Source organism: Protopterus annectens, chromosome 1.part0 (genome assembly GCF_019279795.1).
Source record: "Protopterus annectens isolate FY-2018-M chromosome 1.part0, PAN1.0, whole genome shotgun sequence".
Taxonomy (NCBI): domain Eukaryota; kingdom Metazoa; phylum Chordata; order Ceratodontiformes; family Protopteridae; genus Protopterus; species Protopterus annectens.
The window spans coordinates 1492022705-1492040249 of record NC_056725.1 but is presented as its reverse complement, the minus strand read 5'-3'; the positions used below and the strand labels follow the sequence as shown (position 1 = coordinate 1492040249).

The window sequence follows — 17545 nt, the reverse complement described above, 5'->3', positions numbered from 1 at the left end:
TAGTCTATCTAGTCCACTCCCCACTAGTTACTACAGTATATACCTACCATAATGGATAGACAGTTTCCCACCATTTCTCCAGCCAGCCCAATTGACATAGTCATCCTGAGGCAATGTAGCAATTGCCTCATGTATACTGACAACCAGTCACTCCTAAAACAGACGAATACAACATGTGAAAGGTTTACCTATACTATGAATTTGGAATCAATTCTCTCACATAACAGCAAACCAGATATCAAACTGGTTGTCAGCACACATACCTCACCTCTTGCTCATAACAAGCTCACAGCATATAAACCCACATAAATGAAGGTACTTGCTAGAAGCCTACCTAATGATCACAGACCTCTCAAGTGCAAACCTACTATACACACTGCAGACCCAACAGAAACCACTACACATAATAATACGTGTCTCAGTCAATAAGCCCCTAAGGCAAAACACCTCAAAATCAAATGTCTTGGTTATAGGTGATTCCATAGTGAGACATGCAGATGTCCACCTCACCAGGCTGGACAAGGAGAAGATCACGTTCAGCTGTCTGTCAGGTGCCATGATCCATCAGATCATGCATGCACTCAAGTTTCTTAATAACAAGTACTTACCTCACTGGACTATATGAAGAGAGACATGACTGAGCTGTCAGATTATGTGTCCCAGGCAGGTATTTCCCTAGCCCTAAGCAGCATTTTACCTTCACCCAGGATGATGCCTCAATATAAAAAAAATGATTGACTTCAACAATTAGCTTAGCTTCTGGTGTCAATCCAGGGGGATCTGTATCTGTCAGCCTGGAAAGATATGCTTGACAGACAACTCTGCTTTGCCAGAGATGGTCTTCACCTCACTCCTATTAGCTTTCAGTTACTGGCAAAGTTACTTGACCCCCACAGTGCTTTTTTAGGCCATGTCATAACAATAAAATTCCCAACGTAAAAAAAATCCACTAGAGACAAACTCAAGTTATGCTGCTTAATACTAAGGGTCTAAATCAGAAACTGCACGCACTGGAAGCACTCCTTACCTTAGAAGATGTTGATATCTGTGTAGTCACAGAGACATGGGTCAAGGCTGCAGAGAACAGAGCACCCCAGCCGTGCAAGGCTACAATGACTCCGACACATTTAGACATCAAAACAAGCATGAAAAAAACAAAGGTGGAGGTGTACCAATCTTCATTAAAGACAAATACACCTCAAGACTGGTTAAACAGTATGACTCCCTAGAGCTACTCCAAGTCCAAGTAACTGTAGATAAACCCCCCTTCCATATCATTGTTATCTATAGGTCTCCCACCATGAACCACAAGAACCATTCTGCCTACGTGGACCTATTTCAGTCACTCACTATACAGCCAAACACCTTGGTCATGTGTAATTTCAACTATATTTCCATTGATTGGGAGTCATACATGAGCACAAACATGCTCGCCCTATGGTTCCTGGACTTTGTTAATACAAATGCTATGGAACACATAGTCTGCACCCCCACAAGAGTCTCGGATGTCCAACATAGGGAGTCTCTGCACTACCCACTGTGTGTTGACCTCCCTGGTAAGGTCTGATCATAACTCAGTCTCATTTGAAGTAACAATCATACCTGCCCCCCCGAGCAAAAAAGATGAAAAATGTCTCCAAAGCAAACTCTGGCCTTCTAAATGATGGCATAAATAGTTTCAAATCCCTTGCTGCCACTGTCAACAATGACTCCTATACAGAGGTGTACACAAATGCCCTGTATAAGCAAATATACAAATGTATAGACTCTGCTGTACCTGAATGTATCAAAACAAAATCCTCACAGAAAAATAAGCCAGATGAAGAAAACTAATGCCTAAGAACAAAAGAGAACTGGCTCAGCAGAGGAAGGACACTCTCTACAGCTTGAACAAGCAAATTCAATATCATGTAAAATCCTCTAAAGCCAATTACAAAGCTAAACTTGCATCCCTACATAAGGATAATCACAAGGCATTATTTAGTTACATCAGAAATCTAAAAGGGATGGCCCAGCTTTGTGCCAAACTAGCAGTGGACGGTACCACTCATGCTGGCCCTGAGGACATCGCCAACCTAATAGCAGATAGATTTGGTGCAAACTCCACCCCCCTGTCCCCACTAGATATACCCCAAAGCATACTTGTCACCTGTCCTCTACCTAATATCTCCAAAGAGCAGGTCATAGCCGCACTCTCCATGGCCAAAAACACAGCCTGTATGGGACCAGATAACATCTCAGGCTGCCTACCAAATGGTCTAAAACAGGACCTAGTAGAACCACTTGGCACCCTCTTCAACCACAGTCTAAGTACTGGCTTTTTCCCAGCAGAGTGGAAAACAACAAACAGTAATTCCCTTCACAAAAGGGGTCCACCAACTGACCCTGGGAACTATAGACCCATAACCAGCCTATCTGCAAGGCCATGGAGAGAATCATCAAGGACCTTATCAACAAAGACATAGGTGACCTTCAAGCTCTTGACCTGACCCAACTTGGTTTTGTTAAGGATAGAGCATGCTTATTAAAGCTAGTGGACTTCTTCAAGAATGTCATCAAAGCCCTAGATGAAGTAAAAACAGTACATACAGCATATGTTGACTTACCTAAGGCTTTTGACACAATCCCCCACTTAAACATTATTGAGAAACTCTCCCAGCTGGGAATTAACCCATATGCCACTAGATGGGTTGCCAACTGGCTCACCGTCAGAATGTATATAGTCAAAGTTGGGGATTCCACCACTTCCAGCAGACCATTTACCAGTAGTGTAACTGGCCCCCTACTGTTTGGAATCTATTTCTCAGAAAAAACAGGCAAAAATAGATGGCCTGTGCCTTATCAAGTTTGCTGATGACTGCAAACTGGGTGTAATCATTGAGTCCCCCAGTGATGTTAACATATTACAGAAAGGGCTTACACAGACAAATGATTGGCCCCAAAGCCACAGACTTAAACTAAATGCAAAAAAATTGCATTATCATCCCTTTCAGGAAAGGGGAAGTCCCTGTAAATTACAATATTAACAGTACCCCCCCCCCCCCCCCAGCTCAAACTCTGTGGTGAGAGTTTTGGGAACATAGGTTGGTAGCAACCTTAACTTTGATCATCATGTGTCCACAGTGGTAAGGAAGGCCTTCTGTGTTGCACATCTCATAAGTAAGGGCATTGTATCCAGAGCTAAGGATGTTATAACTCCCCTGTAGTCACTTCTCATCAGACCACTAAAAGAGTACATGCTTCCTTCTGTATTTACCTCACCAGACAGCTGAAGCAGCTGGATAATCCTCAGATGTTTCTCACCAAGAAAATTCAGGGCCTTCAACACATGACCTACATGGACAGATTGAAGGCCTTGTAACTGTATCCTGTATCTTATAGAATGTTGAGAGGCGAATTTTGCCTGGCCTAGAGAGCCATCTCAGACCCTGCCCTAATGGAAATGCTGCACATCCACAAGTCAAATGGAAGAAGGTTCACTCACTGTGGGGATCTTAACCTAGCCTGCGACATTAACAGGATATGCTGGAGAGACAGATATGTCTCCCAGAGATTGCCACTCCTCTCCAATAAACTCAGAAATCATGTAAACAATGCTTCTCAATGACCCTATTTAAGCATAATTTAGACAACTGGATGGGAGACCATAAATTTACCCCAGGGTGTCACCTATGTCCCTCTAGGGTAAGAGCAGTTGGTGATGATCATAGACTCTCACTGCATATATAGACCATGCAACTTGGTCAATAAGGGAACAATGGTATAACATGGCTAGACTTATAAAGACCCTAGGGCCAAAAGCCTAGTAACCTCCTATGAACTTATGAACCTATGCAAGTCTAAAGTTCTGACAGATACCATTGAATAGCAATACTTTACAAAGTTTTGCTATACTGTTGAAACTGTCTGAGCATAACTGTTAGGTTTATGATTACTACAGTTTCCTCTAAAATGCTACCTTATATGAAAACAAACAATCTCTTGTCATGAATAAAACACGGGTGCTAAAACACAAATCCTAATAAACTTAACAGTTACTCTTAGTAGTTGAGATATTCAAAGGTTTGGATTCAGAGTAAATGCTCATGCATTACCTGAAAAAGAAGCATTAGCTACACTTAAATGCATCTTAGTTGTGCCTGCTGTTCATAGGATCATAGGTTTATAATTAAGTACTAGGCTAGATGCCCTTGTGGGCCCTTTTAAGCCTAGATAATTTCTCTTCCAATGGTGATAATCAAACCCTGCACCCTGTTTTTTGTGCTTGTGTGGTAAACACCTTAACTATTATACCAGGACCCACCCCTAAATTCTGACTTTGGGAAACTCATATGGCCTTATTGTAAAGGTCCAGTATTATCATAGCATAATGTCAATAAGTCCAAATAGAGCCTCTGGCCCCAGTCCATAGATTCATAAGTAAGCAAAACCTAGCTGCCCTTGTGTACCATTTAAGCCTAGCCAATTTCACATCCAAATGTGTGAATCAAATTCTGTACCCTGTATCTGTGAGGCAAACACCTTAACCATTATACCAATCCCCAAACAAAGTAATTGTTAGTTGTTAGTTGCTCAGAGGGAAAGGTTCTTAAATGTTATAATGTCTCATCAAACCAATATCCAGGTTCAAGCCATGACTGCCTGATTGAACAATTGCATTAGCTTAGTCTCCATTGTATCTTTCCATAGGTGTATACAAATGCATTTGGAGAACCATAACTTATACAGAATCATCTGATTGAGAAAAGTGAGCTCTCACTGGTTTGTCGTTTTCTGTGTAATTTATTATCTATGGGCATTCATCGTAGCTCTCAGTGCCTGGCCTGTCTCACCTACATAACCTGTCTTTGTACATCTTATGCATTTGATTAGATGAACTACATTTTAGAAGGACATGTAAATCAACCCTGTCCTTTGAAACTTCTGTTCTGTAAATTCACTATGTTGGAAGCCATACAAATCATCTGAAATATTTTGCACCTTGGATGGTTGCAGAGTTTTATGTCATTTTGGATTATGGTCTATAGACTGATACACCGTGTCTGTCTCTGATTTGTAAGGTCATATGTAACATTTGAGCTGCACATTTTTCAACACTGGCATTTTTGAAATATCTTCTTTCACCAGATTGGAAATAAATGATGTACTTCCCTTTCTAGGCACAAGTGAATATTTAAGCACTGTATCTAACACCAGTAATTTAATAACTCCCAATGCAGGGTTCATGTCAGCTCAAAAGCTCAAATAATTGAAAAACATGTACTAGTCTGATAAAACATAGCACATCATGTCTGTATTCCAGTGTCTGTGTTTATAGTATGAACATCATAGCATTTCTTTGAGCACAAAAAAATGAAACATTTTATCTCTCACTCGCTCTCTCTCTCACTCTCTCTCTCTCTCTCTATATATATATATATATATATATATCTACTATATATCTATCTAAACACAAAGTCACACACAGATATATATATATATATATATATATATATATATATATATATATATATATATGTATAGCAAGAGAGAGACAGAGAGATAATATACCTACATTTACCTATACACACACACACACACACACACACACACTCACATATTCTTTATACCTAGACACTATTCTTGGAAGTGTTCACTCAGGAGTCATGACTTACTTTCATTTGTGACATACATGGAGAGTACTGACATGTCTCTCTACATATCCCTGCTGGCTTTACTTCCCAAGTTGTTAATCTCCATGGGGATTGGCATGTTATAGTCATATTTGATTGATGAAATGGTCAGAAGGGACTTTGAGATATCAGAGATCCTGGCACCTGAAAGACAATTCACCTTCTCCCTGTCTTTGTCCATTCTAGAGAGAAGAAAATCAGTGTGTCTGACAATAGAGTCACCAATCACTAAAACATTTTATTTGTGGTATGGTCTGGTATACTGGATCATTTTACTCTATATGATTCTTTGTTGAAGGTATGCTTGAAGGCGATGTGGTATTGGATTTTTGCTGAAAACTAGTCTTCATGGGTCTAGGAGGTTTTGGCAATAATATTTTTCAAGTCTCATGTCTTTATTGTGAGTGTTAGCTCCATCTTTGTTAAATAATTCTATCACTCACACACCAAATTTCTTATATTGAGTAAGAGTTCATAACAGTGAGTATAAGGAGTTAATACATTTTAAGACACCACATGCTATCAGAATGGCAAATGAAGTGAAAGAAGCGGCTGATCTTCCATCTTGTTCCAGAGATTTTGAACATGACTTAGGATTACACCAGACTACTTTATGTGTTACTGAGCTAGTGAATTGGCAATACTGTGGAGGAATGTGGCCATGCAGATGTTCTTATTGAGGGCTTATACTGATTTATTATATGAAAAAATGAGGTGAATTAGTTTTAGTTGTTAGGGAATACACTGCCTATTAGTATATGAAATAAATGAGGTAAATTAGATTTGATTTGTAGGGATAAACTGCCTAACTAAATGCAGTAAATGAAGTAATTTAGGTTAACTGTTATTTTTTTTTGGGGGGGGGGGGAGTTATGTTATGCATACCTGCTGGTCAGGTTCCTATTACATGAACGAATGCTAGAAATAGCGAACGCTCATTTGTCAAACCCAAATGCACAAAACCACAGAATATCGAAAGAACAGATCAGCATTTTTTTTTCCCAGGGAAAAAAATCCACTGGGCCGTTCTCTGGACTTTGCTGTTTTCTTCATTGTGGTGCGATCTTGCAGTTGGTATATTTAAGGTGGTGGTGTATGGAGGGCTGTGGTGCGAGGGGCGAAGCCCCCCACTTTATGTTGCCTGTATTTTTTTTTATCAGTTCCTTAGACATTTTGTGGTTTCATGCATTTGGGTTTGATAATAGATTGTTCTCTAGTTCTAGCATTCAATCATATAATATGAATCCCTGCTGATCTAATGGTCATTTCATTCTACCCCCTGGACTTACACCAGTTGTTACTCAGGCCAGTGTGGAACTTATGGCATCCTAAGGAAGGAGTGCTTTCCTACATCTGTCAAGGGGGAAGATCTCTTAAGGCCACCCCCCCCGGTTTCTTTCCCCCCCTACTTACGTTGTTACATCATGGGGGGGGTATGTAGTGGGAATGTAGTGGGAATGTGCAGCGTCTCACCCTACCTCAACAGAAGCTCATCCATGTTCACTCCCTAACCCCCTCTTGGACTATGCCCGCCCTTTCTCAAACCCCAGACTTCAGCGTGGGTACTATGGAGAATGCTCATGTAACCACCTACCTCCCCTGGATGATCAAAACCCCATCCTCCCAGAATAGTAAAACCTGTGTCACTTGGGCCATAGTCAGGGTTTTATCCCTGTATGCCACCACACTGACTAGCAAGTTCAGTTAAGTTGCAACTGTGGTTATTGACAGCACAGAATTGCTAAGCTACTTTAGAGTCTGAGCTACGTGGATCACCTACCAGCTGCTTTATGACACATAGAACAGCTATATATACTTGTAGAGGCTACTTGGAAGATACGTGGGACACTGTGTGGCTTGTCACACAGTTTCAGGTAGCTGTCAGCACGTTAGTATCACTAGTCATACTAACAGGATTATGAGAAGAGATAGGTGGTGTTAAAACAGGTAGGTGGGTATCAAAATGCCTGCATCTTCAGTGCATGATGCAAATTCACAGTGTTAACTGCAGAACCATGCAAATGTGGGCAGTTTATAACAACAGTGACAGAAGCTGAAAAAATTCCATATGAGAACATTGGCCAAAAGCAAATTGCACCCTTCAAGGTTCTACAGCAATCTGAGTCCTAAAAATTGTACGGTTCCCTTTCTACTCTCACTAGAGTAAACCAGAAGCATTTAACAAGATTACTAAACATGCACAGTGCGGGTTGATGTAGAATGTGGTAGTTCATAGGTTCACAAATTCTTTCCAGGCTATAAATCTGTGAGGATCTTAAGTTGGTTACCTTAAATTCTTATGGCAACTTTTCAGCTGTAATGTTGTGTGTATGAATGACTGCAGAACAAAGGATATATTGGCACATTTATTCATTGCACCTTTCCATAAGGAGCATGAGTTCTAAGCCAAAGTGAAATTACCGTCTCCCAAACTCTATGTTTTGTTCACAGTCCACATGTCTATTTATTTATTTATTTATTTTTGTGAGAGTTAGGACTCCATATTTGTTAAACATTTCCATCTCTCACAAACCAAATTTCTTGTGTTGAGTAAGAGTTCATTATCTTTGAGCATAAGGCAGTTACCACACCATCCAAGTATATCAAGTGATGGCTGTGTCCATTGTGCACGGTCTGTGTTTTGCTCACAAAGGGATCTGTAGTTATGGGCATATATTGGTGTGCATTAGAACTTTCATTGTTGCTGGTTTTGCTTTTGTGGGACTCACTATACTGGTACTTGTGTTTTTTAAAATGTTGATGTTAAATGTCAATGCACCTTACTATTTTTATAGCTTTTTATTAGATGCTAAGACTACATTTCTTATAATGATGATAGATGTATTTGCAGATGTTTATAACATGAACACTATATATAACATTTTCCTTTCTGTTCAAAATATGAATTCATAAAAAATGTTTCTTTCCTGTTCTTGGAATTACAATCTCAAAAAAAAAAAAAAAATATCAAACACACAGATTTTTAACATCAGGGTATAAGCCAAAGGAAAAAAAAAAAAGATTCTGAGATGCTTACTAAGAAGTGTGAACTCCAGTAAAACTGAAATCATCATAACACTAAATAAAGTAAACTCTCAGTTAATCGGCACCCATGTGGATTGTTAGATGTTGGATAAGTGTAGTTTGTGGTTGCTTGAGAGTTACTATTAAAAATAGACTTGAGAAATACTATACTAAACCATACCATAGACACTGTATTGATTTGATTTAATATTGAAATTCAGCAATTAAAAGTCTGGCTGGAATAATAATATTTTAAACTTGTATTTCTGCTAGAAAATGTGGCACATGGAATGATTTTCAGTGGGATACTTAGTGGATTGGAACTGAATGAATTGAATAGACAGAGAGAAAGAATGAATGCATGTATGAAGGCAGAAGCAGCTGTGTGTGAGAGATAGCAGAGGTGTATGAAAGCTGAAGAGTGTGTGTGAGAGATCCGAGAGAGAAATTGTGAGTGAATGCATGTATGAAAGCTGAAGAGACTGTATGTGTGTGTGTGTGTGTGTGTGTGTGTGTGTGTGTGTGTGTGCGTGTGTGCGTGTGTGCGTGTGCGCGTGTGCGTGTGTGTGTGTGTGTGTGTGTGTGTGTGTGTGTGTGAGATCAAAGAGAGAATGTGCAATGTGATGCAAACTGACTGAGTATGGAGTGAGTGTTGACATTTTAGTGATTTGACTTGTTTGGTTTGACTTGTTCTCAGGTTGGGGGGAGAGAGGGAATTTATTTGTATCTTCCTTTTTAAAACGCAAACTCTAAACACTTAAGGTATGTTTCTGTGGTGGGGGGCAGAAAGTGCAACACATAAAAAACTGAATTGTGCATACTGTACTGTATTGTCTCATTTTTTTCTGGTTGCTTGAGAGTTCTGGTTGCTTGAGTTGTGGTTAACGGAGAGTTTACTGTATAGTATGGTAGTAAAACAGGTATACTCTGAATATAGTATATGAGTATAGAAAGCTGAAGACCATAATAGGTAAAAAAAATAAATAAAAATGTAAGAAAATGAAGGCTGTGTAGACAAGAACAATCATAAATGGATTGTAAGGCCTGAACTATGGTGCAAAACTAAATGAAATAGGCCAAAGACAAAGCTGAGCTATGATGTGGGCTAAACATACAGGGAAAGTAATGCCAGTGAGAACGAACACTGATAAAAGGACAAAAGAAATAGGAAAGAACATACCTAGTATGTAGAGAAAACATAGTTTAAGGATGGGATATGAGGAAATTCTATTTTATAGAGATGGTATTGAGACCCGGGAGGTATGACCCTTGAATGTAATAAAACAAAACACTAAGTAAAGTTCAAATTAGTACACAGCAGGTGGAGAGGTAAAATAATGGATGTTTGTGGTGAGACAGTAGCAACAGCAGAATATTTTTAAGAGACACATAGGTCTTCTCAGTTGGCTTGCTCAATTATATTATATTGCTCCCTAACCCAGAAACCCCACTCGGCCTTCATGAAAACACTGGAAAATATGAGGGTCTCTCCAAACACCATTATATTGGGTGACTTCAACTACCCAAACATAGACTGGGAGCATTACTCTAGCTCCAACTCCCTAGCCCAAAGGTTCCTAGAATTTATAAACACAAATGCTATGGAACAACTTGTTACCCCTCCCACAAGAGGGGAAAACATACTGGACCTGATCATCACCAACATGGGGACTCTATGCTCCAGACCAGAAGTGTATCCCTCACTGGTAAGATCAGACCATAAACTAATCTCACTGGATGTTCACATCCCGACACCACCCCCTGCCCAGAAAACCACAGTGAAAAACTTCTCTAAAGCAAATTTCACACTCCTCAAAACTGAGGTGGAATCCTTCAAAGCCCCCGGGCCTGTGGAAAATACGTCCCAGACCGCAGAATCCTTTATAAACGCATTCTATGAACACCTTCAGGAATGCATGGATCATGCGATCCCAAATAAAACCAAGACCCAATCCTCCAAAGGCAGACGTCCTGTCTGGTGGACCCCAGCCATAAACAAGCTATACAATAGAAGGAGGAAGCTACTAAATGATAGAGCAAAATTCCAAAAAGGGAAGGCATCTCTGATCAGTATTAGCAAAAACTACGGGCACTCATAAAATCGTCTAAGGCCAGCTTCGAGAGAAAAATTGCACAGGACACTAAGGATAATCACAAGGCTTTCTTTAGTTATGTTAGTAACCTGGGTGGTAATTCCCAGATATGCTCAGAATTAGTCCAAAATGACAAAAAATACACTGAACCCACAGACATTGCCAACATCCTAGCTGACAGGTTCAGCGCAAACTTCTCCCACCAAAAGGGCAAATATCTATTCCAGCAGAGTGCTGCCCCCCTGACATCTTGGATGCTCAGGTACGAGCCACCCTCTCCAAAGCAAAAAACACAGCATCAATGGGACCAGATGGTGTCCCAGGCTGTGTCCTACATGAACTCCAAGAAGAGCTAAACCCAAACATAAAACTACTGTTCAATCTCAGCCTTACTACAGGATATGTACCCAAAGAGTGGCGTACAGCAACTGTGGTCCCTCTCCACAAAGGTGGTGCCTCAACGGATCCTGGAAACTATCGCCCCATAAGCCTGACTAGCTTGGTCTGCAAAGCTATGGAAAGGATAATCATGGACCTCATAAATAAAGATATTGGGGACCTACAGACACTGGATCCTACCCAATTTGGCTTTGTTAAGGGCAGATCCTGCCTCTTAAACCTGGTTGATTTCTTTGAAACAGTCACCAAGGCCATTGACGAGGGGAAGGTGGTCCACACAGCCTACCTGGACCTCGCAAAAGCCTTCGATACAATACCCCACTCTGGCATTATAGATAAGCTCACCAGCTTAAATATAAACCCCTATGTCACTAGATGGGTTGCAAACTGGCTCAAGGAAAGAACCCACATGGTTAGAATTGTTGGAGCCATGTCAGACTCCAAACCAGTTACAAGTGGCATCCCACAAGGCTCACTCCTGGGACCTCTCTTGTTCAGTATATATTTCTTGGAGGTACAGGCCAACACGGAAGGACTGTGGCTGACCAAGTTCGCAGATGACTGCAAACTGGGCGCCATAATCGACTCTCCAGCCGACACAAGCATCCTCCAAAAGGGCCTCATAGAAACAGACAACTGGTGCCAGAGCCATGGCCTCAAGCTAAACGCCAAAAAGTGTATAGTCATCCCCTTTGACAAAAACAAAGTGCTCACAAATTACCACATAGGTGGTAATCCATTAAGTACAGAAGAAGTAATTAGGGACCTGGGGACCCAAGTTGATAGCAATCTCTCATTTGACAACACGTTGCCAAAGTGGTTAGAAAAACATTTTATATAGCCCACCTAATCATGAAGAGATTCACATCTAGATCAGGGGAGGTCATCGTGCCTCTTTACTCATCCCTCATCAGGCCCATAATTGAGTACAATGCCCCTTTTGGGATGTACCTTACCAGACACCTGCAGCAACTGGAAAGACCCCAAAAGTACCTCACCAAGAGGATCAAAGGGCTCAAACAGATGCCATATGCTGCCCAGTTAAAGAAACTCCAGCTCTACTCAGTGGCATACCGCCTGTTCAGAGGCGATCTGTGCCTGACGTATAAAGCCATGTCCAACCCGGAATTAATGGACATGCTGCACCTGAGAAAATCCAAATCCTATCGAGCTACACGCTCGAGAGACTTGAACCTCAGCACTGAAATAAATAGGACATGCTGGAGGGACAGATTCATAACCCAGAGGCTCCCTTCACTCTGGAATAAAATCCCAGTCCAGGTTAGGCAGAGTCCCTCATTGACTCTCTTCAAGAGGAATCTTGATGAGTGGATGGGAGATCGTAGGTTTACCCCGGGTATGGCTTCTGTGTCACTGTTAGACAGAGGCACAGTATACTAACCTCAAAAAAAGGGCATAGCAAAATTAATTTAAAATGGGTGGCGAAAGAAAAACACATTCTGGCTAGGCTTATAAATGCCCTAGGGCAGATAGCCTAGTATGAACCTATGAACCTATGAACCTATATGTTTGACTGTAGTATTTAAAGGCTGTGCAGCAGGTGGCTTTCCATGCTGTACAAGTGAAGTAACTCTTTACAACTAAAATAGTATATACACATCAAGTCCAGAGATTCAGATATGCATTTTACGCTGATCATCCCAAAAAATGAGTCAAGAGAAAATGAAAGGAATGCATCATTTTCATTTGTACCTACACTTATATCATAAACATCTTGTGAAGGAATGGCTGAAAAACTTGGATACAAACTTTTGTTCATTTCTACCCACTTCTTTGCAGAAAAGGTAAATATTTTCATGTTGAGTTCTGGCAGTTACCAATATTACACTGGGTATATATTTTCCATACCCCACTAGTCTGATAAAGTAAATAGTCAATCCATTTCAATAGTTCAGTATTTAGAGAAGTGCTCCAGTAGAGATTGCATTGAGAATACTCATTGTACAACTGGAGAACCCTGAAATGTGTCATGAAAACGTACCTTAGACCAAAGGTAGATGCTGCGATCCCTGAAAAGGTAGTAAAATATGAGCAGTAATACGGTATTGTGGTTGGAACTGTACATAATTATGATGACATCTAAAACAAAGCTAGAGGAAGTACTTTAAAAAACTTAAACAACTAAAGAAGTGAAACAATAATAATGAACGACAGAAGAGACCAGGATCCACCACTCAAACAAAATTTAATAAAACCTCTAGCGCCTCAGCAATAGCCTTCCAAGGAGAATACAAAATAAGAACTGAAACACAAGTTTATGTATTAAAATTCTGGTCTCTTCTGTTCATTATTATAAGTATTTTAAAATATATTGACAACAGTCACATGTACTGCACACATAAATGGCACTGCTACTTCACTAGTCAATTACAACAGCATAGTAATAATAATAGTGATTATAACCTTTTAATATCACCCATCCTGACACTGCCTGAGGCAAATAACATATGGTATTTCCCTTTTAATTCCCAGGCTTCAAATGTCTTTGCTCCAGTACTGCAAAATAAATGTTATCCAATGAACTATCAGCTGGCCCTAAACACCTAACATTTAAACACTTTCATGCATAGTTATAAAATATGCATATCTGTTTGCATAAATATGCCTCAGGATACTAGTTGTCCTGAAGCTAGCAATCTGCATCAATGATCAATTTAATAGTCCTGTTCATTTTTTTCAGGCAATAAAAGAGACAATTATTTGAAACTCAAAAATAATTCAGAAAGTCTAGTTATTAAAAGGGTAGTTACCTCAACTATGTAAGACTTTTTATTTCTGGTCCTTAAGCTGTTTCAAGATGCAACGGATATATCAGTTACATTACTAAAAAGATAACTTTGCCTCATTGCCTTTATTTCTTGGAATTTAGCAACACTGAATACAATTCAGAGACATATCCCTCCCTGCAAGACAGACAGACAGAATGACAAACAGCACCACTCCTACTTCTGGTCTCTAAGTTCTTTCTTAGTTCTGTCTTTTTGCAACCACTTCTGTTACTCTGCTTCAAGCACCAAATCTTTTCTCCATAATAGCTGCCAAACTTTGCGATGAATTACTTCCACTATGATGTCTAAGTCCTGGATCACTTCAATTTTTGCAGCACTGAAAGGTGCAAAACAAGCACTTAACTGTAACATTAACAATTTTCAGCAATGAATATCCTGAATGTGACAGTAGGCATGAAATGATTTCATATATCAGATATGTTACAAATGCACCAGGAAGATGAGCCATTGGAACTGCTAAAGTCCAATAAAAATGCACAGTCCCAGCACACGCAGGTTATACCATTGATCTGAAGTAGGATATTCATTTGTCTGCAACCTGTGGGTTATGGATCCGATATCGGATCCGAACCGGCATAGTTTTCCAGCTATGGATCCAAGCTCTCAGCTCCTCCCCTCACCCATAATGCCCTGCTCTACCCTCATGACCTCAGATCTTGTTTGCCGCGCTGGTAACTAGATGTGGATTTCATAGCTCTCAGCTAAGTGGACTTTTCTTGTTTAAAAATAGAGAATTTTTTCCTTCTTTAACTTTTTTTGTGTGAAAGTTGTAGGTTTCCTATTATTATTGACTGTTTTTAGTTTAATTTAATTTTCAGTAGTAATTTTATTCCCTCCCTCGCTGGTAATGAGTGTGTGTGAGGCCTGTGTGTTCCTTTTTGTTTAAGTTACTTTCTGTAACTTAGGTTAAATTTAGAGACTATGGCTGAACAGCCTAAGTCCATATTTTCTAAATGCTCCGAGTGTGGCCATAAGCTCTCCGCTGATGGCCACACTGTGTGTTAGTGTCTTGGGGTTGAACACCTCACATCTGGTTGTTCCATTTGTGCAGGGTTCAACCCCAGGGCACTGAGGGAGCGGAGGTCCAAGCTGGTCTTGGCGGGTCTTTTACCGCCGGACTCGGCTCCGACCTCCGCTCCTTCGGGGACTCCTGCGGCTGCAGTTGTTTCCCCTGTGGCACCCCCTCCTGCTCCTGGGACTCAAACTCCCGCTTCAGGACAGGAGAGGGATGCATCTAAAAAGGACCGGAGGGAGAAGCACCACAAGCGGCGGGCCGAGACCTCTGTTTCGGCCCCGCCAGCCAAGCGGGCTTCTCCCCCGGCTTCCTTGTCGGTGCGGTCTCCTCCTTCTCGGCTCCGGTCACCTGTGTGCTTCTCACCGGGGCCTGAGGAGGAGGAGACCCGATCCCCGCCGAGGCTATCGAGGAGGCATCCCAGGCCTACCTCGGTAGCCTCGCCGCGACCTACCCATACCCTTTCGATGCTGATCTGGACCGGATGATGAGAAGGTTCATCCAGGCCCAGATGCAGATGGGAGTGCTTTGCCTCCCCTCCGGGGGGGAGCTCAACACCCTTTTTTAAGCCTATTGCTCCTTCTCCGACCCGCTACCCGGGTTCGGAGCAACTGGAGCCGAGCAGCTTCGGAGCCGGGGGGAGGTCGGAGCCGATAGTACTTGGTACTTCGGATCCGACCCTGCCTCGAGTGCCGGATCCGATCTCGGAGCCTGGATCCGAGCCGGATCCGGGGATCAGTGCTCCTTCGGCGCCGCCTGTGTCGGAGCGCACTGTCCTTCGGATCCGAGTGCCGCGCCGGCTCCGATCCACTCTTCGGATCCGAGGGGAGCCGATTGTCGGATCCTTTGGTCGAGGTCGGCTCCCTTCGGCTTTTGATGTAGTGGAGAGGGCTCTGTTGAGGGTCTCCGGACCCCGGCACTTGCTTCGCTCCGCCCCGCCTCCTCTGCACGGGGCCAGGCTTGCACCATCGGGCCCCTGGGGCAGCCCCTTTCTGTGCCCCAAGTTGCGCCCATGGAGCAAATTGCTGCTGAGGACTCCTCTGACAGCCCCCAGAGGAGGCTCCTCGCAGCATACGTGCAAAAGGAGGCACATTGACTCCTGAGTCTCTCACTGAAGACACGGACTTGGAGGAAGGGAAGGCTCCCCACGGTCACCCCGAGGATGTCTCCTTCGGAGACATCATGGAAATGCTCCGTATTAGGGGGTGGTCTGCCCCAAGTCTTCCTCGGACGAGTCCGTGTTCTTGGAGGCATTCAAACGGGCCCATCTACCTCTTGGGTGTCCCCTGCCGACCCCCTGGTGGACCTTATTACCACCAGGGCATGGAAGGAACCGGACACCGTGGAGCCAATTCCCAAAAGACCTGATAGAATCCTTAGCCCGCCTTCTGACAGGACCCATTGGAGTAAGGGGCCTCCTGTAGATGCCATGTTGATGGCGGCGGCCACAAAGAGGGAACTGGCTCAGGAGAGTCGCTCAGTCCACCCACCGAGCAAGGAGTCTCGGATGATGGACCGCTTGGGGAAGCGGATGTTCAGTTCGGCGACCTTCTCGGTAAGGGCGCTGAACTATTTGGCACATGTTATTCGGATGCAGCGAGACCTTATTAAGGAGTACGCTGCATCCCCCCCTGAGTCCATTTCGGAGGAGGACAGAGCTCTGCACTCCACCAAAATGGCCACTCTTAGGTCAGTCACAAATACTTCTATGCGGCTACTCTCCCATGCTACGGAGGGTGCCGCTAGAGCTGCGGGGACAGGACTGGTCACTAGACGTCAGGCCTGGCTCCGCCACTGCGATTTTTCTGAGCCCTTCAAGGCGTCGTTTGCGAACGCCTTTGATGGTTCTGCTCTGTTTGGCAAGACCGTTCGCAGACGCTGACCCAGAGCGACAAGGACGGAAGACGCTGTCTGCCGTCGGAATCCGCCTCTCTGCACCCCAGAGGCCCTATTCTAGGAACCAAAAGGGTCAGAAGAAGATGTGGTTCCGGAAGTCGCAGCAGTCCCAGCCTGCTCGGACAACCAGTCCTTCCGTGGCAGAGGAGGCCAGGGAGGACGCCGCCCTAGAGGCAGAGCGGCTCCCAGAAACTTCGGGTCCAGGGAACCTTTCTCTGAACGGCCCGCAGCAACCCTGAGGGTTGCCCGACTGCTCTACTCTGGAGGCAGTCGGGGACGTTCGGGCACCTAGCGGCATGGGAGTCCATAACATCGGACCGCTGGGTTCTCCAAATCATATCCAGGGATATCGCATTCCTTTCCTTCACCTTCCAAAGTTGAAGTCCCTCCCAGACGCACCACCCGGTCAAAGGGAGGCCGCTTTGGCAGAAATTGGCCATCTGCTAGAGAAAAGAGCCATCCAGCCCGTTCCCCAGACCAGATCGGATCAGGGTTCTACTCCAGGTTCTTTTAGTGCCAAAAAGACGGGGAACTAAGACCAATCCTAGACCTCTCTCTCTTGAACCTGGCAGTCCCCAAAGAAAAATTCAATGGTCACTCTACAATCTATTCTCCCCCTTCTGGGAGAAGGCCACTGGA

General features: G+C 42.9%; 1 protein-coding gene across 3 annotated transcripts in view; it reads left to right on the top strand.

The window, feature by feature from the left end:
• Positions 1-17545, top strand: part of LOC122798656 (leucine-rich repeat and fibronectin type III domain-containing protein 1-like protein) — a 4504452-nt gene that overhangs the window by 3749413 nt on the left and 737494 nt on the right. The window lies entirely within an intron of this gene.